At 39.0% G+C, this 23,550-nt stretch overlaps 2 long non-coding RNA genes across 7 annotated transcripts in view; both read right to left on the reverse strand.

The window, feature by feature from the left end:
• The window catches only part of LOC109615711, a 35,899-nt gene extending 23,467 nt beyond the window's left edge, over nucleotides 1–12,432 (reverse strand). The window contains exon 1 of the long non-coding RNA XR_002196683.2: nucleotides 12,180–12,432. This is a non-coding gene — a long non-coding RNA (uncharacterized LOC109615711). The remainder of the gene's footprint in view (nucleotides 1–12,179) is intronic.
• A 1,279-nt stretch (nucleotides 12,433–13,711) lies between these two features.
• LOC109615680 lies at nucleotides 13,712–19,848 on the reverse strand. Of its 6 annotated transcripts, none has more exons than XR_004575675.1 (11): nucleotides 18,455–19,848; nucleotides 18,269–18,324; nucleotides 17,165–17,394; nucleotides 16,798–16,972; nucleotides 16,598–16,691; nucleotides 16,328–16,432; nucleotides 16,145–16,222; nucleotides 15,889–16,006; nucleotides 15,474–15,570; nucleotides 15,152–15,338; nucleotides 13,712–15,053 (listed from the first exon to the last, which is right to left on the reverse strand). It is a non-coding gene; the product is annotated as an uncharacterized LOC109615680 (long non-coding RNA). The 6 variants fall into 6 exon arrangements; XR_002196665.2 differs by having other exon boundaries at nucleotides 13,712–13,810; nucleotides 14,886–15,053; nucleotides 16,598–16,972; XR_002196662.2 differs by having other exon boundaries at nucleotides 13,712–13,810; nucleotides 14,612–15,053; nucleotides 16,598–16,972.
• Nucleotides 19,849–23,550: the final 3,702 nt, after the last annotated feature.

A 23,550-nucleotide genomic window follows, 5' to 3' on the forward strand; every position in this document is an offset into this window, starting at 1 on the left:
ACCCCTCTCTCTCCCCATCTCGTTTTGTCTTTGTAAAGGTAATTCCAGTATCTAAAGATATTTTCAGTGACCCCAGTAAACGGTACTCTAAAGCTAGGCCACCCTCACCGTGTTGTTAGCAAGCACACACTCAACAAATACACATTCACACACACTTGGATCAATTAACACTCTTGGACTAAAAGGTTAAGAGAACTTGGCACAGGAAACATTCATTATCTGTTTTCCTTGACATTCACTGTGCATCTGAACAACAGCATTCTGTTTCAATCAGATTTTTTACAACAAAAACTTAATTTTGCATAAGTGTATCCACCTTTTGTGAAATAAAATGCAGTGAAAGTAAACACAGCTTCTTTTCAGTGACTGTGACCTACTGTTTTTGTTTCACCATGACACCAGTGTTTACATCCCAGTCCCCCCTTTACCTGGATACGATTGTATTCCTTGACAGTACAATTGGATCTTTATCTCTAAGCAACAATGTTTTCTGGTGTTAAAATACTTGTTCAGCTCAGTATATTTTACAGGAGCCAAGAAAATATTGAACAATCACTGCTGTGATCCATTTCTGACTGTGAAGGAGAATGTGATTTCCACAGCAACAAGTGAATGATTCGTTTTAAAGATTGTAGATGTTAGCGGATCTTGCTTACTGCCGTAGACCTAATCCCTATGTTGAAATTGAATGTTTTTTTTATGTGTGACGTGTGTGTGTGTGTGTGTGTGTGTGTGTGTGTGTGAGAGAGAGAGAGTAAAAGGCCTTGATCTGGGCAGCTTTCCTTCATATCCCTGTCCAAAGCCTGAAATAACACTGTGGACCAAACACAGGCTTATTCATAACCCCCCACACCTTCCTAACCTCTCCATCCCTTCTTTCACTCTTTGACTTCATCCTTTTCTTAGTCCTTTCAAATGAATACCCCATTGAAACGAAAGAAAGTAATAGAAGGGAGTTCTACAGAGGATAGAGATGGATCATACAATCCTTCACCTTTAAGAGCAGTGTAACAGTGTGTAGAATTAGTTATATTGTTGCTGTCAGGACACACATAGAAAACATTACTGTCCCCTTTTGTGGCCTTCAAGGACAGCTGGGTTTTTATATCCAATTCTGCTTGCCTTTCTTATCCCATTTTCTTGTTTCCCAAAATGTTGTGACCGGGCACAAAATGCAAATTAAAAAGAATGCAATGACGTGCAAATCACTCATCCTTATATTTTATTGAAAATAGTACAATGACGACAGATCAAATGTTGAAACTGAGAAACATTATTGTTTTTGGAAAAATAAATGACGTTTTGAATTCAATGCCAGTAATACACTTCTAAACAGTTGGGACAGGAACATGTTAACCACTATGTTGCATCACCTCTTCTTTTATCAATACTCTGTAAGCATTTGGAAACTGAGGAGACCAATTGCTATAGTTTTGAAAGTGATTTTTTTTCCCATTCTTGCTTGATATATGATTTCAGTATGCTCAACAGTTCAGGGTCTCCTTTGTCATATTTTTCATTTCATAATGCAAATGTTTTTAATGGGTGACAGGTCTGGAGTGCAGACAGGCCAGTTTAGCACCCATACTGCTGTTGTAATACGTTCAGAATGTGATTTGGCATTATCTTATAGAAATATGCAAGGTCTTCCATAAAAAAGATGATGTCTGGAAGACAACAGCTTGCTCCATGTTGCTCCAAAACCTGTATAAATGGTTCAGGATTAATGGTGCCTTCACAGATGTGCAAGTCACCCATGTCATGTGCTCTAGTGCACCCCCATATCATCACGGATGCTGGCTTTTGAACTGACATAATTTGTATGATATTCTTTGAGAAATGTCTAACATTGGCGTAAAACCCCCTTATTCAGATTGGAAACATGATTTTGGAACCTAAATATTGTGCAAAAAATGCGATCTGGCTCAAAATATGTGATCTGGCTCAAATAAACACAATCAGGCAATTATGTAATAATATATATATATATATATATATGCCTGCGGCTTTCCAGAGAGAGGGGCTGATTGGTGTTTTAAACAGAATCCTCATATAATTATTATTGTACATGGTGCCTTGATCATGAGCACAATGGTAGAAGACGGTAGAGGATCTACTGTTGGATGATAGACCAGCAACTTTCAATAGATTCTGCCAGTCATTGTGATCAGTTGAGGGGAGACATTTAAGCGCCATGTTCTAATGGAACCACTTGGAAAAAGACAGCTCCTGCACCTATTTTATTGAAAATAAAACAATGTCCACAGTTTACAATAAAACATGTCTTTTAACATAATGCCCTGCTTTTTAAGGATAATATTTTTTATGTAAGACCTCATTTGAACACATTCTAAAATGGTGATTCATTTTGATTTACTACAGATTAATTATTTGAATCGGTTGACAGCAATAATATATATATATATATATATATATATATATATATATATATATATATATATATATATATATATATATATATATATATATATATATATAATATATATTACTGTATATGATATATATAGTGACTGTCAAAATGTATGCGTTAACACATGCGATTAATTAAAAACGCCATTCATTTGTTTTGTTGCCGTTAACGCATCTTTCAATTTTTGAGCCTCAGAACCATAGTTGCTTGACATTAGCAGGAGTTGTAGCTTATTCATTTGTAACAGTATAACTTTATTTGGCACTTGAGCGGGAGTGGTTGAGAGCCTTCACATTAGCTTTTTTTAAATATAACAATGTAGAATAGCCTATGCATTCATGTCGTGAATCGTGTTTACTCGCTTTCAATTATATCATGCCGTTTATGTGTGAACGGTGTTTAACAGCACATTTGTACTCATATGTTAGAACACAGTCTGCGCTATTCCAAGTTGGTAATTGGAATATCTACAAGAACAGGGCCTGCAAACAAATAGCTTTTTTGATAGGCGTTTGGCTGCATCTAAGTACGTGTCTTTATTCAATGATTTCCAAATGCCTTAAGGTAGATTCCTTAAATAGGCAAAGGTATAAGATAGGCAATGTAGCCAGAGATGTTTATCCACAAACATTAATCACCATCAGATATGTAATGTATTTATGCTCAGCACAGAAGTTGTTAGTAATGCGATGATAATATGTTTTAGTGGAAATGCGACTGGCGACAAAATTAATTTCTAGTTTAGGCTAGCAAAAACATATAATAACTTACCATGCTAAAAGCAAAGTTAGCAGGTATATTCATGCACACACAGCGTCTAGGGATTAGTTTCAGACAAGCAGAGAGGCCCAGCTGTTCTTGTAAATATTCCAATTTCCAACTTGGAATAGCGCAGACTGTATTCTAACATATGAGTACAAATGTGCTGTTACACTCCGTTCACACATACACGGCATGTTATAATTGAAAGCGAGTAAACACGATTCACGACATGAATGCATAGGCTAATCGTTGTTATATTAAAAAAAGCTAATGTGAAAGTTCTCAACCACTCCCGCTCAAGTGCCAAATAAAGGTATAATGTTGCAAATGAATACGCTACAACTCCTGCTAATGTCAACCATTTACTATGGTTCTGAGGCTCAAAAATTTAAAAATGCGTTAACGGCAACAAAACAAATGAATGGCGTTTTTAATTTATCGCATGTGTTAACGCATACATTTTGACAGTCCCTATATATATATCTATATATCTATATCTATATCTATATATATAGCTCCGGAAAAAATTAAGAGACCACTGCACATTTTTTTTTTCCTTTCCAAAAAAGTCAAAAAGTAAGGTTTTGAGTGAGGAACAGAAGGGTTAAAATTAAGAGACCACTGGAAATTTCACAATTCTGTTCCTCACTCAAAACCTTCCTTTTCAACTTTTTTGGAAAGGAAATACAAAGGTGCATTGCTCTTATCATTTTAATGGGCAGTGGTTTCCACCTTGCTAGTTCTCCTTGAATACCATTTTTGCCAATGGTCTTTCTGATAGTTACTGATTTTAAGTGAGGGAGTCTGCAGATTCCTTGATTTTGTTTTAGTGTTCTTTGAGATTTCCTGGACAATTTTATGTCTTGCACTTGAAAATACTTTGTCAGGACTGCCCCTGAGAAGCCTTATTGTCCCAAATGTTCTCCATTTGTGACAATATGTCACTGTGATTTGGAATTATGTTTGAGGACCCCAAAATAATATTGAAATGTAGTGTGCCTTGTCTAGGGTTCATATACAGTAAGTAACCCTGCTACAGTATACCTCCCATTACTGTGCTTCCACTGGCACACCAAGAAGACATCATCACACTTCAGAAGTGGGTGTTTTTACAGTGCGTATGAGGACATCCAGTAGTTAAATTAAAGGTTAGGTTTGATATGTTTTTGTTTGAAAGTAAAAAATATAATGAACTTAATGGTTAATGTTAGGAATTTATTTAAACTGATGAAATTAAGGATTCAAGTTTTGGAATAGCTGAACAAAAATATCTTTGAACATATAAACATATAAACCTCTGAGCCAGAATTGGCTGCTTACAGCCATCTGCCATCCCAATCCACAATGCCCTAGCGAGCTACTAGCTTAGTTGATGGTAATAGCACAATCACTGTTGCCCCTGGTGGCTGATTTGATGGCATATACCAATGTCCTTGAGACTTGCTCAAACTTCATATCTTGAAGTCAATATAGAGGGAGTAGCTGCTGCATTGAAATACTGTGTTTACCTCACAAAGATGTACCATTAGCCTACACTACTGTGAGTTGACCTTGGCAATGGAAGACGGAATCAGTATGCATTGTATACTACTCAAAGGCATATTAAAAGCCACAGAGGTGAAATACATTCATTCACATATGGAAAGCCATTCTAACATACAGTACTGTTCAAATGTTTGGGGTCACTTAGAAATGTCCTTTTTTTCGAAAGAAAAGCAAAGATTTGGTCAAGTAAAATTACTAATTGAACAGAAGTACAGTGTAGACATTGTTAATGTTGTGAATAACTATTGCAGCTGGAAACAGATTATTTTTAATTGAATATCTACATACAGTAGACATATAGAGGCCCATTATCAGCAACCATCAGTTCTGTGTTCCAATTGCACTTGTGTTTGCTATTCCAAGTTTATCATGTCTAATTAATTATTAGAAAAGCCTTTTTGTTAGTATATTAGCACAGCTGAAATCTGTTGTGATGATTAAAGAAGCAAAGAAACTGGCCATCTTTAGACTAGTTGAGTATCTGAAGCATCAGCTGCGGTGGGTTCAATTACAGGCTCAAAATGGCAAGAAACAAATTACTTTCTTTCAAAACTCATCAGTCTATAGTTGTTCTGAGTAATGACGGCAATTTCGTGCGAGAAATTGCCAAGACACTGAAGATCTCGTACAAAGTTGTGTACTACTCCCTTCCCAGAAGAGGACAAACTGGCTGGAACCAGAATAGAAAGAGGAGGGGGAGGCCCCGTTGCACAACTGAGTAAGAGGACAAATACATCAGAGTATTTCCTATTAGAAAGAGACGACTTACAGGTCCTCAGCCCGCAGCTTCATTAAATAGTACCCCCAAAACACCAGTCTCAACATCAACAGTGAATAGGCGACTTCATTGATTTACAGTGCTACAGATTATCAATGCCTGCAAATCTTCCTATATCCTACCCCTGATTGGTACTTGGAAAAACCTAATTCCAGATTTTCTTTGATTCTTTCTTTGTCTTAATGATTGAGTTTTTGTTAGGAATTGTACTAAATGAGGGACCTCCCGGAGACAAGTGTATTTAACCTTAAATGTAACCTTTTAAGACAATTGCTAGCATGACTGCGCATTCCAGTGTGTCACTGCAAAGAGGGTGGATACTAATGCAATCTATAGTTTTTTTCCCCTTTTTTGTGTTGTAATGCATGAATAATTTTAAACAGGCGGATTGTTTTTCACATTATGGACTGTCTGTGTTGATCAGTGGCAAAAACATCCAATTAAACACATTTTGAGTTCATGTTGTAACAAAAAAAACATGTGGAAAAGTACAGGTGGGTCAATATATCTGAGACCCACTGTAATACACTGCTCCAAAAAATTAAGGGAAGACTTAAGTCACACATCGGGTGATGAACGATGTATTGAAGATACAAATCTTTACTGCAAATTGGGTAATCCGTTAAGAACAAAATTACGTAACAATGGAAAATGGAAAACAAAATCCCAAAACCAATTGAGGGCTAGATTCAAACTCACACTGAAAATCAAAGTAAGCAACTGAAACTACAGGCTGTTCCAACTTGCATATATTTCATCACGTGTGTATGCACTCCTGACAATGTCTGGGCATGCGCCTGATGAGACGGTAAATGGTCTCCTGGGGGTTTTCCTCCCAGACCTGGATCAGGGCATCAGTGAGCGGCATCGGATGCAACGAAACATAACGTCCCAGAGGTTCTCAATTGGATTCAGGTCTGTGGAACCTGAGGGCCAATCAATGGCATCAATGCCTTTGTCATCCAGGAACTGCCAAATGAGGCAGGGCATTGTCAGAATCAGATAGAGCTTTATTGCAAAAAACACTGCTCTGCCATAGCATTATGAACACCTGCCTAATATTGTGTAGGTTCCTCTTTTGCTGCCAAAAAGGCCCTGAACCGTGGAGGGATGGACTCCACTAGACCTCTGAAGGTGTGCTGTGGTATCTGGCACCAAGATGTTAGCAGCAGATCCTTTAAGTCCTGTGAGTTGTGAGGTGGGGCTAAGTCAACACCTTGAACTCGTTGTTGTGTTCCTCAAACCATTCCTAAACCATTTTTGCTTTTTGGCAGGGCACATTATCCTGCTGAAAGAGGCCAATGTCATCAGGGGATACCCTTGCCATGAGAGGGTGCACATGGTCTGCAACAATGCTTAGGTAGGAGGTACGTGTCAAAGTAACATCCATATGAATGACAGGACCCAAGATTTCCCAGCAGAACATTGCCTAAAGCATCACACTGTCTCTACCGGCTTCCCATAGTGCATCCTGGTGCCATGTTTTCTCCAGGTAAGCGACGCACATGCACCAGCCATCCACATGATGTAAAAGAAAATGTGATTCATCAGACCAGGGCACCTTCTTCCTTTGCTCCGTGGTCCAGTTCTGATGCTCACGTGCCCATTGTAGGCACTTTCGGCAGTGGACAGGGGTCAGCATGGGCACCCTGGCTGGTCTGCGGCTACACTCAGATCCTTACGCTTGGCCATTATTCCTGCTTCTAACTTTGAGGACTGAATGTTCACTTGCTGCCTAATATATCCCAACCAATTACAGGTGCCATGATAACAAGATTATCAGTGTTATTCACTTCCCCTGTCAGGGGTCATAATGTTTTGGCTGATCGGTGTAAGTTTCACAACAAACAAGGAATTTGTTCTGGTCCATTTGTGCAACAATTTATAGCAAACTAATGGAAACAGGAGCCTGAGCATTAATAAATTACTATAAATATGTATTGCAGATTTATCCAGTTGAGGATTGTGTGTATGTGGGGCGGGGGTTATAGGGGAGGGGGATACAGCTCCGGAAAACCAGACCACTGCAAACTGAACGCTCATGTTCTTCCTTGCCCAAAGGAGCAGATACTAGTCCTGCTGTTGGGCTGCCCTTCTACGGATCTGTCCATTTGTCCTTGTGTAACGGCCCATCTCCTGGTATCTCCACCATGCTCTTTGGACTGTACTGGGAGACACAGAAAACCTTCTTGTGATGGCATGCATTGATGTGTCATCCTTGAGGAGATGGACTACCTGTGCCACCTGAATGGGCTGCAGGTACCGCCTCATGCTACCAGTAGTGACAAGGACATTAGCAAAATGCTAAACTAGAGAAGAATCAATCAGGAAGGATAAGGAGAGAGCAATCGTCTGTGGTCACCACCTGCAAAACCATTTTCTTATTGGGGGTTGTCTTGCTGTTGCCTCTCCAGTGCACCTGTTGTCACATTTGCCCCAAAACAGGTGACATTGATTCACAATCGGTTATGCTTCCTAAATGGACAGATTGATATCCCTGAAGTTTAATTGACTTGTTGTCATGCTGTGATGATGTCCCCTTAATTTTTTGAGCAGTGTAGATTAGGTACCGAATGTGCATCCAAAAAGTATTAAAGTCATATGGGGGAGGTCAAAATAATGGAAAAACTTCATAATATATTAATTTCAAAGACCTACCGTATTAAGGACTAGGGCCACCATTTGCTTTGAAACCGCTCCAATCTTTCTTAGAATTCTGAACTGTGTGTAGTGGGGTATTGCACCATTCTTCAAGAAGAAAAGCTTTCAGTTCTTTGAGGGATGAAGGAGATAGAAATCTACTTTTACAATTTGGGCTCCAGGAGTCCCATAAGGTTGAAATGATGTTCAGATCTGGTGACTGGGGAGGCCATGCACTGTTTGATGTTATCTTTGTGTTCACATAACCGTTCTTGTATTTCATTAGCAGTGTGCATGGAGGCATTATCATCCTTGAATAATGGAACATTGTGAGGGAAGAGTGTTTGCACCATAGGCTGGACCTGGTCCTGTAAAATGTCCATATATTCTTTGGTCATTATACATCGATGCAGAGCAATCATCAAACCCAATGACTCCAACATGATGCCTGCCCATACCATTACGTATCCCCCACTATGTTTAGCAGTTGACAACAGACATTGTGAGCAGAATGCATCCTTCCTCCTAACTTAAACCTGTCCATTGCTTATTGTCCAGGTTTTGTGCTCCTTATTCAGTTATGCATCCTTTTTGTTTGGCCTTAGATACAAGCGTCATCCAAATGGCAGCCCTGACATATATTTCAGCTTTGAAGCTCACAACGTATTGGTCATAGACTGGGTTAGGGATATATGTTCACTGAAGTGCTGATTCAATTCTGTGGAAATAGTTGAGGCTAGGCTGTTGGGTCATTGAACAACTATCCGGTTAAATGTTTGCCTAGTTGATTTGCTTTTACTTGCAACCACTATTCCTATTTGCTAATGGAACTTGTCAAAGTTCAGCATATACTGTCATGATTTTTAAAAAAGTTTATCTTGTCACATTGAATAAATTAGCAGTTTTTGTGGCCGATGCACCTGCATTTCCACACCAATTATTTATCCTCTTGGGAACTTAGTTGCCTCTTGTTGCTATGAAAACTGAAATATCAAAGTCTAAATTTTCAGACCTCTTTGATAGCTGACACATGTGTACAACTAATTGGCAATCAACCTAATGTGATCTTTGCAGCTGCATTTGTATTTGGGATTCGATTACTTCAAAGTAACAGTCCTTTTCAATGTAGTGTTTCAGTTATTTTGTCCACCCCCTGTATGTACTGCAAATTGGCAATCAACCTAATGTAACCTCCGCAGCTGCGTTTGCAATTGTGATTTAGTAACTTCAGAGTAATAGACCCTTTCTATGTGGTGTTTACGTTATTTTGTCCACAACCTGTGTGTAACAGCGTGTAATTATACATCTCATTAATTTGCACAAGTTTCTATAACTTCCTGTAAGAAAGATGCCTAGATTTTGTACACACAGTACATACATTTTTTTTTATTTTTGTGCATATTGGTTTCCCCATTTATACATTAGAAACTGTCTATACATAGTTCTCCTCTTTCAGTTCACCAAATTGATTTTGCTAAATAAATATAGACAATTGGACCACCCAAGACCACAAAAGTGTTCTCATATAAAATGGGGAAACCAACCCATGTTTTTTAGATTATCTTTTTTAATCAATAAAATGTTTTATTATAGATAAACTGTTTGACAAAGGGTATGTGGACCCCCCTACACATTATTGAGTTCAGGTGTTTCAACCACACCCATTGCTCAGAGATGCATAAATACCAACACATAACCATAAAATCTCCACAGACAAACAATGGCAGTACAATGGGTTGTATAGAAACGCTTAGTGAGTTAAAACGAGACACTGTCATAGGTTTGCGCCTTTGCCAAGTCAGTTTGTGAAATCTCTGCCATACTAGATCTGCCCCGGTCAACTGTAAGTGCCATAATTGTGCAGTGGAAGCGTACAACAACCCTGTCACGTAGTGGTAGACCACACAAATTCACAGAGCAGGGTCACTGAATGCTGTTAAGATTCTGTCCATTTGTGATCCATGAACAAAATTAATGCAACCGGAAGTCAGGGGAGAGCCTTTATTCAGCATGAGGTTTACGATGATAACCTTCCATAGTTCTTTCATTTGTCTCTCCAAATGCTTACAACGTAAACACAGTCATTTATACCTGGACACATAGGAGGTGGTCAGTGTTCATAGCCAACCATTACACAGACTATTATAAGAAATAGTTTGTCCTACAAAATACCCTTGTATGGTGTATTTCAACCTATGACCCAAGGGTCTATTCAGTCCTATGACAGTCACATACACAATTCCTAGCAGGTGGTATGGACAGGGTGATTGGGATCCATCAGTAATGGGACATCACATTTCCTACCTAGTGTCCTCCATACAGAGATAGTTAGTACTCTCATATATGTAAAAAGCGTGTAAAAATCTGTTGCATCACTCACCACAGAGTTCCAAATTGCTTCTGGAAGCAACATCAGCAACTGTGCGTTGGGAGCTTCATGAAATGTGCTTCCATGGCCGAGCAGCTGTACACAAACCTCACATCAACATGTGCAATGCAAAGCGTCGGCTGGAGTCGGGTGAAGCACGCCGCCACTGGACTCGAGCATTGGAAACATGCTCTCTGGAGTGATGAATCTATCTATCTATCTATCTGGCAGTCTGGTGGATGAAGCTGGGTGTTGCGGAAGCCAGGAGAATGCTACCTACTGGAATGCATAGTGCCTACTGGGAATATTAGTGGTGGAGGGATAATGGTCTGGGGCTGTGTTTCTGGGTTTGTGCCAAGCCCTTTAGTTCCAGTGAAGGTTCATCTTAATGCTGCAGGATACAACACATTTTAGACAGTTGGGTGATTCCAACTTTTTCGCAACAATTTGGGGAAGGCCCTTTCCTGTTCCAGCATAAATGTGCCCCTGTGAACAAAGTGGGGCCTATGAAGACATGGTTTGACGAGGATGGTGTGCAGGAACTTGAGGGGCCTGTACAAAGCCCTGGCCTAAACCCTATTGTACACCTTTGGGATGAACTGGAATGGCGATTGTGAGCCTGGCCTTCTCATTCAATATCAGTGCCTGACCTCACAAATGCTCTTTTGGCTGAGTAGGCACAAATTCTTGGCACTCAAATCTTGTAAGAAGCTTTCCCAGAAGAGTGGCGGCTGTAAACTACATTTTAATGTCCATTGTCACATTTTAGAAAGGGAGACGGAGACAGGCGCAGAATGTCAAAGCGTTTCCTTTAAATAGACAAAAGCAAAGAAAGCAAAACGGAATGCCGGGCACTACAGAATACTAACGGTTTCGGGAGTTCAGGAGTACACAAAACATAACAGGCACACAAGCAAAATGAACAACATCGACAGGGAGAAAACAGCCAAAATAAATACACAGACAAACGAGGAGAACAGAAACAGGTGGGGGCTAAACACAGGTGAAATGAATATAGCGATTAACTGAAACAAGAACAGGAAAGACCAAACAAGGACAAGACAAGGACAAACAGAAAACACAAAGTGGAACAGTCCCCTCAGTCAGGGACCGTTCCACCCATGGTTTTGGAATGACATGTCCAACAAGCTCATATAGGTGTGATGGTCGGTTGTCCACATATCTTTGGCCATATATAGTATATAGTATATAGTGTATCAATAATTAGATTCAAGATTAGATTAGATTCAACTTCATTGTCATTGAACAGTACGAGTACAGTACAACAAAATGCATTTAGCATCCAGCCAGAAGTGCTAACAGAAGAGGGCAGGAACTGAAAGTATTAAGTAGGCAGGGTTGGGTAGGTTACTTTTTTAATGTAATCGATTAAAGTTGTGAGTTACCTGTCCAGATTTGTAATCAGTAACATAACTTTTTGGAATTCACAAACTCAGTAACGTAATCGGATTACTTTGAATTACTTTTAGATTAGTTTCATATTCAGGCATTAGAAAACGCGTTTGCAATCGTGAACACCCGCACACAAATACGTTTTACTAGCGCGAACGTAACCTGCGAAGTCATGAGCAGCCAATGCTAACAAATGAACGCAACTGTCTGAGATGCAAAGCAGGCAGAATCACATGGCCTACCTGTATGGACGGAGTTGAGTCGGCTACAACAAAAGCAATCATCCCTTGGCAGAGTCCTTCCCGCTATCTTCCTTTTGCGTACATATAACACCGGTTCACACTTTCGTGCTATGCATATGCCAAAGTCTTTTTTGCGTACAGTTGAGACGCGATTTCCTCCCTTTAATAATAATGGTGAACAAATTCGTTTCATTGACACGCACCAACTTAAACCTATTTTTGACGTCACCATCATCGAGGCTCGGATTTCCCGAAGATTGACGATTCGTTTAAAAGCCGAAGATTTACTTTTTTCTTGAAAGAACGTCAACAGGTACACTGTTTTATATTGGCAGTATATCATTAACCCCCAAGATGCTATAATGCTGTTATAAACCAGTTACCAACAATTAAAAGTATTGTGATGTCATACTATCAGCCAATTAATCAGGATTCAAAGCATTCAGTTTATAATTACAATTAAGATTTGTTTCTCAACTTCACATGCTTTTTAAAAACATCTTAATGTCCTTAGCTTTGTCAAACCTCCCATGTTAATAATTGTAATTGTTAATAAATGTTAATAATTTTATTTTTGTTTGTTTTTAGTCACAAGGCGAGGTGCTTCCACCCTCTGCCAGTTCCAACATTGCCTGGAAAAAAAAACTGTCAACCGTCGTTGCACCAAGGTGATACTGTAAAGTAGCCTAATCTGCTGCATAAATGGCTAGTCTTTTTCATGCTTGAAAGCCAGAGTCAGTAGGTTTAGAATTAAAATATATTGTGCCACATATTTGCATCACAATTTTGTCTATAAAAATGTAATATTATTTATCTGCTAACGAACAACTGTATACAATCAGTTGTTAGAAATTAAATGTAGTTACAAATACAAACATTGGACAGACAATACTGTACTTTATTGCAGTGGTTCTATTGCAGGTCCCTCAATTGGTAAGTGCATGGCGTTGGATCGCTAGGGTTGCTGGTTTGATTTTCACAGGTGGGGACATTTACAATTTTTAGTGCCTGCTCTTATCTTAGAATGTCTTAAAGTGTAACACAACATCTTAAGTGTATACATTTTCTTACTGTGGTCAGAACATTTATCTAGGGACTCATAGCCCATTAGGTTCTGTGTACCTGTTAGCTAAATGCATTCACCTTGTGTTCCAGTCACAGTCCAGTCACTGATAAGTGGGCTAGGGTGAAAACAGGCAGTAGTCTGGGTCCTAGGACTGGAGAAGGGAACTACTATTCTATTGCAGCACATGATCATCTTTAGTAAAACATGTAATTTGTCATTTCCTTGGGGTTCCAGTAAAGTAGTTGGAAATCAGGGAACTTGCATTTTTCAGGGAACTTGCATCTTTTGTACCCAATATTATCGTCCAAATAATAATTGTAGGCTGATGCACTGTTGTTTCAATAATTTGTGACAACCCACTCTCTTCCATCTGGGAAATTGGATTTATTAATCCCATCTTTTTCTCTCAGTGTGGCAAGCTTCTGGAATTTAAAAAGGCAAACAGCAAGAATAAAGACATTTAGCGTATTTTTATAACTGAGCCATTTTATTTTTTTTGGAGCTGCCACAGATTGGGGTCTGATTCCGTAGCGTTTATGTCCAGTCGCCAACCTTGACCAGAACTCTGTAACAAGACGTTCCTTCATTTAAAGCTACAAGCGTGTACTAATGACCCTAGTGCCCATACTAATCTCACCATACTATTGTACTGAATCCACTAAATTGTGAATTCTCACAAATCAGGTCTCCGTTAAACACACACAAGCTCACAAAATTAATGACAGTATGTATTGTTTGTTTTTGTGTATATTAAGTGTGAGACCGTGTTCAATAAGAAATGTATATCAGCAGATGTTTTTGCCTTCCTGCACAGGAAGTCAGCCGTCACCATTTTGGCAACCAAACAGGGAAAGAGAGACAAGAAAGACAAAATATTTGTAATTCAAAATTGTTTGGTTCTTCAGTGAGCATTGTTTCACATGTTGAGGTGTAAAGGTTTTTGAACACATAATGCCTATACCATCAGTCTTTGGACATTTTACCTGTGCAATCTGTGTCCAAAAGCTGTGTAAGAAAGGTTTGTAGCTAAGTAGGTAACATTATTTGTGAGTTAATATACCAGAAAAAATTAAACAGAAATTGACCCATACCAAAGTAAGGACATAATTTGCCACATAATTTGCAAGAAATATTGTCAACTTGTTTGAAACATTTGCTCTCAGAGCCATGTGACTGGAAACTAAACTCTACAGCTATTACCTTATGTTTAAGCAATGCACAAGAATGGGGACAAATTAAAGGAAAAACTTGAATGAATGAGCCTCTTATGCTGTAGGAGGCATATTCCTGACTTGGTTTGGACCCACTTTTCAACTAGAGCTAATGGTCACTGACAATTATTATTAATATACTAGCTAATTTTCACCTTTTGTATGTTTCAGCAAGAAGACATGGCCCCCCTCTTGGGAGCCTCAGGAGCACATCACAATAACCTTCCACCAGCCAAGGACTGACCAAGAGTGTCTTTGTAAGAGCTGGCTACAGTCTGCTGTTTTAGTCAGAGTTCATGCAGTCTTCTCTTCAGCAGACAGATAAGAACTTGGGACCCAGCCGACGGGAGTCCATTTGGACTTCCTTCAAAAACGTAAAGATTTTACACAGAAAGAGTAATGAAGAATGAATATGAGATTCAAACATACTTCCTGTCAGTGTGGTAGCCACCAGTGACTGGACTGTTTTCACTAAGTCTTTGAGGTAAAGACAGTGCTGCATCATCTCCTTCACAAGAATGTCCTTTTCTTCAGCCAGTCGGGAGATTAGCATTCGTTGGTCAAAAAGCTTATTTGTGGTGAGAATGTCAACAACATCTGTAAAGGATGGAAATATTTCTCATTACAGATAAAATGTGCCAAAAATGACACATTGTAAATGCATCATACAAGTTTCATGTTGGTACTGTACCTACCTGTGTTCTGTTCTTGCCATGACCAGATCATGCTCTCTGTAGTGTTGTTTGCAAGTTTCTGACCAACTGCAGTTGCGTCAACAGCATTATGATGGGGCACTTTGTTATACCTCTGGATGGTATCTAGAAGCCTTTTTTTTTTGCTTTGCAATCTTCCGAGTGACCTTCTGGAGCCTTTTGTTACGATCTGAAATCGAAATTCAATTTTGGGACAATGAAACAGCTTTGCAATACCCAAAACATAAAATAAAAAATGCTTTAAAAACTATAGAACATTTACAAGTGGTGGTTCTCTAGTGAACTATGTTTACACTTTCCATACCATTCTGTCTGTAGAGGTAATGATTCTTGCGGCGAATGCTCACAAAGAGCTCTTCTATGGAGATCTGCAAACCATGAACTTCACCTGAATGTTGGAACTGTTAATTGCAGACAGTGCAGATTTTATGTCTCCAGGCATAACTTGTAGGACAGCAACAAACTCTGGGTAGTGAAAGTTGACACCTGAGGTTGCTGTCTGGACACAGATTATCATCAAATGTGTTTTGTGCTTTTTTTATCACTGTAGTGAATTACACTGGAAGAGACATTTGAACAATACTGTCTAAACAGCCTGTTCAAATAGTACTTATCTCTAAATAATAAACACTGCATAATTTTCTTCAGCAATACGTATTACAACCAAATAACTCATAACATTTATATATAACAAAACAATTGGTATAGTATGTTCTTACCACTATTGGCCCACTGGTTGACATCTAAAACCCACTGTTCCAGCATGTCATCAGAGCAATAAAACTGGTCCTGGATCTTTTTCAGGCTTTCAGTTACCTCCAATGTCTTTTCTACTGTCTATAAAAACCAAACAAGGAAAATGTCAAAAACTGTGAAAATGTATAGTATATTTTCATGAATTAATTCCATTACTTTTTAAAGACTTACACCTAGTAATACAAATCTCTTTGGTTAAATAAAATTACATCAACACACCTGACAAGGAGATGTGGAGGCTGTCCTTTTTTCGTTCATTCTACCCCATGGCATGGACAGTTAGCATGTCAGTTCTTACTGTAGAGGACAACTTCATGTTTAAAATATAAAACTGTATCAAATGCAACAAACATTGTAAGGCTAGGGTGTAAAGAAGTTTACAATCCTGACTTGACCATGTACTTTGTGGTTAGGGCACATCTGGACAGGAAGCTGTTCAACTGCTCAGCTTCTTCTCCAAGAGTAGTGCCTGCACCCACCTGGATCTGCACACACCCTCCACAGAATCTGCAGGAACGAGTGAAGATGCCAGGTGATCAAACGTTGATGCATATTCCATGTCCACCCATTGCTCATAGAGGATGGATCTTGGCAGTTCAAATACAATTTAAAACATGCCAGTAACTAATAGGTTTCAAATAGTAGCCCTGATGGACCTGATTTAATACTTACACTCTTGACAGCCCCCCTAACCTCCTCAACAAAGCTGAACATCTCACTGTCTTTGACTAAAATCACTCCTTTAAAAAAGGCTGGCTCCTCAGCCCTACAACATAAGTTCAGAAGATGTTATGGACTACCATTACAGTTGGAGCATATACAGATAGTACCCTATACTGAATCAACAACTTCGAAGGACACATACTACTCACTGATTGGTTTTCTGGAACAGATAAAGTTTTTGGTTGCTGTCCACTGAAACAGCCACCATTTCAGGAGCACAGGCTGGACAGACAAACTGCTCAATTCCAAACAGTTCACTTCAAATTTACAGTATACATACTGTAGAAAACCCTTTTGAAAGGCATTCGGGGTTTCTTTGCCAATCTGGAACAAACAATTTTGCTATCGATTTTACAATTACTAAGTAGATTAATATATGATACACAGATATTTTACTTTTGCAAAAACAAATTCTCCATACAAATAAGTACAATTTATTCCTAGACCGTAATTACTAGATGCCATGCTTAGATCCACCCCCCTAATGTTTTTATTGGTATGTATATTTGTACAAACCCTTCCAAGGTGCTTTGTTCTCTGGTCCAGCATTGCCGTGAAGGCTTGTCTAAACCCTGGAGCAGTTGTCTTCATTGCCTCAAACGAATGAAACAGGTCTTGATGGAATAAAGTCTGTGCTTGCATGGTGGCTGGCCAATACCCACTCCTTACAAAGTCATTGAGTTCTGGAGTCCAATACTTATTGCAAAGATTGCATGTCAGCACAGGAACATTCCGATCATACCGGCCTGAGAGCAGATAAAATACATAAAAGAAACTCCAGTATTATCTAGTATCAATAAATCGAATGTATTCCTACCATTTATGCAAACTAGTATGATCGACCACCCAGCAGAGACTGCAACATCAACAGGGTCACAGGAGCATATCCTTGGAGGAAAGGAAGTTGGCAGGAAACACACTACAGTGACAAGTCAGAATCAGGATGTCACTTAGGAAAATCTTGGCATTGTGTGTACTTTTATTCCAAAATGCAAGACTATAATGACATCTGTTAGAAAATGGAATTTGGCAATCAACTGAGACACCAACCCTGTTCACAGATGCTGTATTTGCCTTCATGGAGGGTGACAGACTCGCCTGGGGCAATGGACTCGTAATATCCATTAAGAATGGTTTGCCTGTTGTGCAATGCTTGCTGCTTATGCACCAAACGATCACATTCTGCACAGAACCAGTCTAAAGGCATACATTCCCTACAACAGATGACAGCTTCTCCTGAGCCACAGTGGTTACATGTCATCTTACTGACATTCTCAGCAGCCAACAAGTGTTCCAGGTTCTGTGGCCTTGCTTGTTGCCAACATTGTTGGACTCCCTTCTGCCTCTTACTCCAGCTGGACAATAATGGCTGTTGACTATTGTCACAGTCTTCTGCATCGAGGTTCTCGATGCAGAAGACTATGAAGCCTCTGCATAGTCAAATCTTCAAAGAGAAGAAGATGTATACAATAGAAAAAAAAACATAGCTACAAATCAATACATATAAAAAAATTTTTTTACTATCTCTCCATTTTCAGTTGGATGGACAGTAGATCAAAAAATGTGATTAGGAGACTGTGCAGAAAGTTATGTAGTGTTCTTTTCAGGTTTTCTTCTTACCAGCATCTTGATAGGTGGTAGAGATTGAGGAAGACGTTGACATCGAGGAACAGGAACTTTGGGTAGGAAAACATTTGGTGGTTAAATAACATATCATGAGGCATGCAACGAGACACCTACATTTGAAATAAGGCATCAGTCAATATAATTCATCTATAACATTAGATTTACATGATGGAAACTAACCAGCAGGTGAAACCTTTTGACGTGGCCCACTCTTCCTCCGTTTAGTGGTGGTCACACGCTGCCCATCCTAGTACCTCTTCCACCAGTTGACTCTGGGGCTTTCATGGCTTTTCACTTGGCCTTTCTCCTGTGACTGACCCTTCTCATGGGGTTAGAACATGCAACGTGATGAAAGATACAGTAGGAAAATAATGGGAATTAAGTGGCTGGAGTGAAATGAATCCCATATGGCTACATAATACAAAATAAACTTGTTGATCTCTTCAAGGAATGCATCTCCAAGCAGAATTGCCACCTCGTGTTCGGCCCTTCGACTTTGACCAGACACTCTTTTAGAGAAAAATAAAGTGTGTGTTATTGATTCAAATCCAAAATAGAGTAGCTGGGATGCAAATAAAACAGACATATGCCCAGCCACACTAAAGTGTAGGTGATCTGCGATCTACATAGGAATATATAAACACGTATTTATATCGAGCTCTGTCATAGTAAAAGTGAAAGCTTGTTGTACATCAGGCACTTTTACTCACAGTAACAAAGCTAAGGGACGGTGAACTTTTAAAAACGCGTGTGAAGTTGAGAAACAAATCTTAATTGTAAACTGAATGCTTTCAATCCTGATTGTTTGGCTGACAGTATGACAACTGGTATGACATAACTTTTTTTTAATCGTTGGTAACTGGTTTATAAGAGCATTGCAGCATCTTGGGGGTTAATGATATACTGCCAATATACAACAAGGTGTCCAGGCACTCTGCTATGCGCCTAAGAAAAGCTCTTATGGTGTTGCTTAAAAAGCCTATACATCTTAGGTTACACTCTTACTGTGGTATTTTAGCCTTTATCTCTACCAAATCGTAATCAACATATTGATTTAATCTATACTGATGAACAATACTGCTGAATTGTAGTGAGTAGTTAAAATGTGAATACATTAGAATGTGAATAGGTACTGTATTGGTAAAAGCAGGACTTTATTGGGAACAATGAAATCCTCAGAAAAGGTATAATAAAAACATTGGGAGATTAAGCACAATATAATAATCAAATCCAGGTCTGGGTAATCTAGTAATAATACATTTTCTAGCACATCTCACAGAATTTTGAAAATTTAGCAACGTATACTTGCAAACTAGCTGGCAGCGTTAGCTAACTAGAGAACCGCTATGCTATTTTACTAAAAAAGAAAATACTGTAACGATAACTAACGTATAAGTGTAGATATTGAACAATTCCCCAGGATAAATGTCCATCTGTATACAAGTATAAAAATATTTACATATAAATGAACAGAATGCAACGACATTGTTCGAAATTTAAGTTTTACCCTTACCCCTGTTGACGTTCTTTCAAGAAAAAAGTAAATCTTCGGTTTATAAACAAATCGTCAATCTTCGGGAAATCCGAGCCTCGATGGTGGTGACGTCAAATAGGTTTAAGTTGGTGCGTGTCAATTAAACAAATGTATTCACCATAATTATTAATGGGAGGAAATTGCGGAAAAATTACTTTGGGGTATGCATAGCACGAAAGTGTGAACCCGTGTTATATGTACGCAAAAGGAAGATAGGGGGTTCCTTGAAGGCAGCGTTGTGTTACAGCTATATAACAAATATTTGCCTAATTTTCTAAACAAATCATGTCTGAGTTGTTCAGTGCAACTTTTCCTGGCATTGTTCGGTGCATTTCACAAATAAACCTTGAAACTTGAAAAAAAAAACGTGTATTCTCAAAAAAGATGTGTTGATACTAGATAAATAAATCACATTCAATATGGGTCGGCTAATATTCTCGTAGATGTACTGTACTCTGTTTTTACCAGCCATCCAACCAACCAAAATTAAACTAGCATTTCATCGGTCACTAATCTGCTTGCCCACCCTTGCTTGCATGATGATGACACTGATGCGTGCAAAAGTTATTTTCATTCAAAACATTTAAAAACAAAATCAAGTATGCAACGTGTTGTCATTGTTTCTCACACCTAATCTTTTCTTAATTTAAGTAATACAGAAGTTATCATAAAGTTTTTCAAAATTATCTGTAATCCGATTACAATATTTTAGTTGGTAATGTAACTGATTACAGTTACTAATTTTATGTAATCTTTTACATGTAACGGAGTGTGCAAATAGAAGAGGGCAGGAAATGTACAATTATTTAAGTTAGATACAGTGCAAAATGGCAATTCTAAATAAGCAATGAAGGCAAATAGGGGAGGGCAGAAATGTGCAAATGTACAGTATTAAGTATATGTATGTGCAAATGGGAATGAATAGGGGTGCGATGAGGCAAATGTAAGTACAAACGGCAATTTTGACAAGTTGGCGGTGTAAGGTAAGGTGCAACTGAAATGCGGGGATAGCATCAATGAGGTTCAGAGGTAGACGTGCATGTAACATCCGGGGGGGGGGGGGGGAAGTAAAGCAAGTACAATGGCAAATCTAAATGTGCAGTGTAGGCAAATTGAAGGTGCAAGGTGGCATGTACAACTGAAATGTAGGGATAGCAGCAATGAGGTTTCCAAGGTAGACAAATAGTACAAGGGAGTAGTGCAGCAAGGTCCATGAGAGGCAGTACTAAGTGGTGGGCAGATGGGTATGGTTGGCATGACAGAGTTCAGCAGGGTTACAGTAGATGGGAAGAAGCGGTTCCTCAGCCTGCTGGTATGGGAACAAAGAGACCTGTACCACCTGCCTGATGGAAGGAGGACAAACAGTTTGTGGCATGGGTGTGAGGGGGTCAATAAATGAACCAGTTTGGGCATCTGTGAGCTCAGTTGAGGTACAAGGCTGCAGAGTGCACTCCTGGGCCGTAAGGATTCTAGTCTAGACTTGCTGGTTGAGCGAGTAGTATGATAAGGGTCAGAAAGGCATTGCATGGGTTTTTAAAGACACATATCTCGACTGTCCTGAGTCTGCTGGGAGTTTCTGCAATGAAACGTAGGGATTGGGATATCCCATTATCGGAGAAAAATAGGTAAAAGGTAGATAATAATATCCTTTCTTCAGGAAATCCTGAAGAACTCAATTCAAAGAAAAATAGACATACCTTTTCATGTGTGTGTGTTCTCAGACAAGGCTGTAGATATACCAAATAGGCCTTTAGTTTGAGAAGATGACAGTTCACAGCTGAAATTAGACACAACAGACAAAAACATTGTATGGTTAATGAATAAAAGTTTTTACAATAATAAACATAAATTAATTTAGTTGAAGTAAACCAAACAGATCTGTGTTTACTTTCACTTTATAAATTGGTGTTGATCTGTTAAGCAGGAGTGGGATTGGATGGGAGCCAGCAGGATCTGAGCTCCAGCATATATGGTCCAAATGATACCAAGGGGGAGCTGAGCTCCCATACCTCCACTGGCCAGCAGTTTAACATTTTTGATACAACTGGAAAGTTGAAATCCCAATTTAACCCCTGCTGTTAACCTACTTTCTCACCATTCACTGCCCTTTCACTTCATACAGAGCAGATATTATTTTATTTCCCTATAGATGTTTGCAAACCTGGACAAACGTTAATGTACAATGAGATAGTTAGATACATAATACCGGACTGATTCCAGGTTCTTATGGCTTCTAAACACCGTACACAAGGCACAGAACATGCCATGGTTAGGTAATTTCACCACACTGCATGGCAAACCTTTACACACAAATGACGTGTTCAAGTGATTGACTTTAGACCAAAAATGGAATAAGGTGCCATTTGGGACATATCCTGAAGTATTTCCACAGTGCTGCTCTGAGAGCCCTAAGTGATGTGATCCTCATCTAGTTTTTCATTATATATTTTTTTTGTTGACCTGATCTTTTCTTTTCTTCAAGCGGTACATGCCAACCTGTCTCTGGCTTGTACCTGAGGTGCTGTTTACCTAAAAGCAATTCTCTGTTAGAGGAAAGGTCATCCCTCTCTCTTCCCTCCTCTGTCTCTTTTCCCTTCTCTTTTTCTCAGCCTGTTCTCTTATGGGATACACAAGGAGTTGCTGGTCCTTCGATTTTTTCAAATGCATTATACTGTATGTGTATACTGTATACACACATACAGTACATATAGTATATTTATATATGAAACCAAAAAAACAAGTAAATAGTTAGAAATGTAGGATGTCTTGGTGCTGGAGAAGCACTTCGGGAAAAATGGCAGCTTACTCCATTATGAAAGTTCTGTCATTAATAATTAATGGGGGACAGGTCGGGACTGCAGGCAGGTGTCATGATTTCAGGAGGTTGCGTAGCAGGACACAGGAACAGAGGTGTATAAACAAAAGGCTCTTTTATTTCAATAACTGAAAGATAAAGTTCTAAACACAACAGCCGTAACAACCAACAATGACTGATATAACACCCAATAGGAACTTAAATAGGGACATACAGTAACGAAGGGGCAAACATGACACAGGTGAAAGTAATAATGACAAAGACAGGCTATGTACAAGAACAAAGGAAAAAAACTAACAGAACAGGCTACATTCAAAAGGAAAGGCAAAACCCAAACAGAACAAAAAGAAAACCTAACAGCAGAACTCTTTTACTACAGAGCCATGCTATGATATGTGCAGAATGTGGTTTGGCATTGTCCTACTAAAATAAGCAAGGACTTCCCTGAAAAAGAGATTGTCTGGATAATAGCATACAGTGAGGGATTTATTTTTTTTGATCCCCTGCTGATTTTGTACGTTTGCCCAAAGAAATTATCAGACTATAATTTTAATGTTAGGTTTATTTTAACAGTGAGAGACAGAATAACAACAACAAAAATACAGAAAAACGCATGTCAAATTGATTTGCATTTTAATTAGTGAAATAAATATTCAAACCCTCTGCAAAACATGACTTAGTACTTGGAGGCAAAACCCTTGTTGGTAATCACAGATGTCAGACGTTTCTTGTAGTTGGCCACCAGGTTTACACACATCTCAGGAGGGATTTTGTCCCACTCCTCTTTGCAGATATGCTCCAAGTCATTAAGGTTTTGAGGCAGACGTTTGGCAACTCGAACCTTCAGCTCCCTCCACAGATTTTCTATGGGATTAAGGTCTGGAGACTGGCTTTGCCACTCCAGGACCTTAATGTGCTTCTTCTTGA

Source organism: Esox lucius, chromosome 4, assembly GCF_011004845.1.
Source record: "Esox lucius isolate fEsoLuc1 chromosome 4, fEsoLuc1.pri, whole genome shotgun sequence".
NCBI lineage: Eukaryota > Metazoa > Chordata > Actinopteri > Esociformes > Esocidae > Esox > Esox lucius.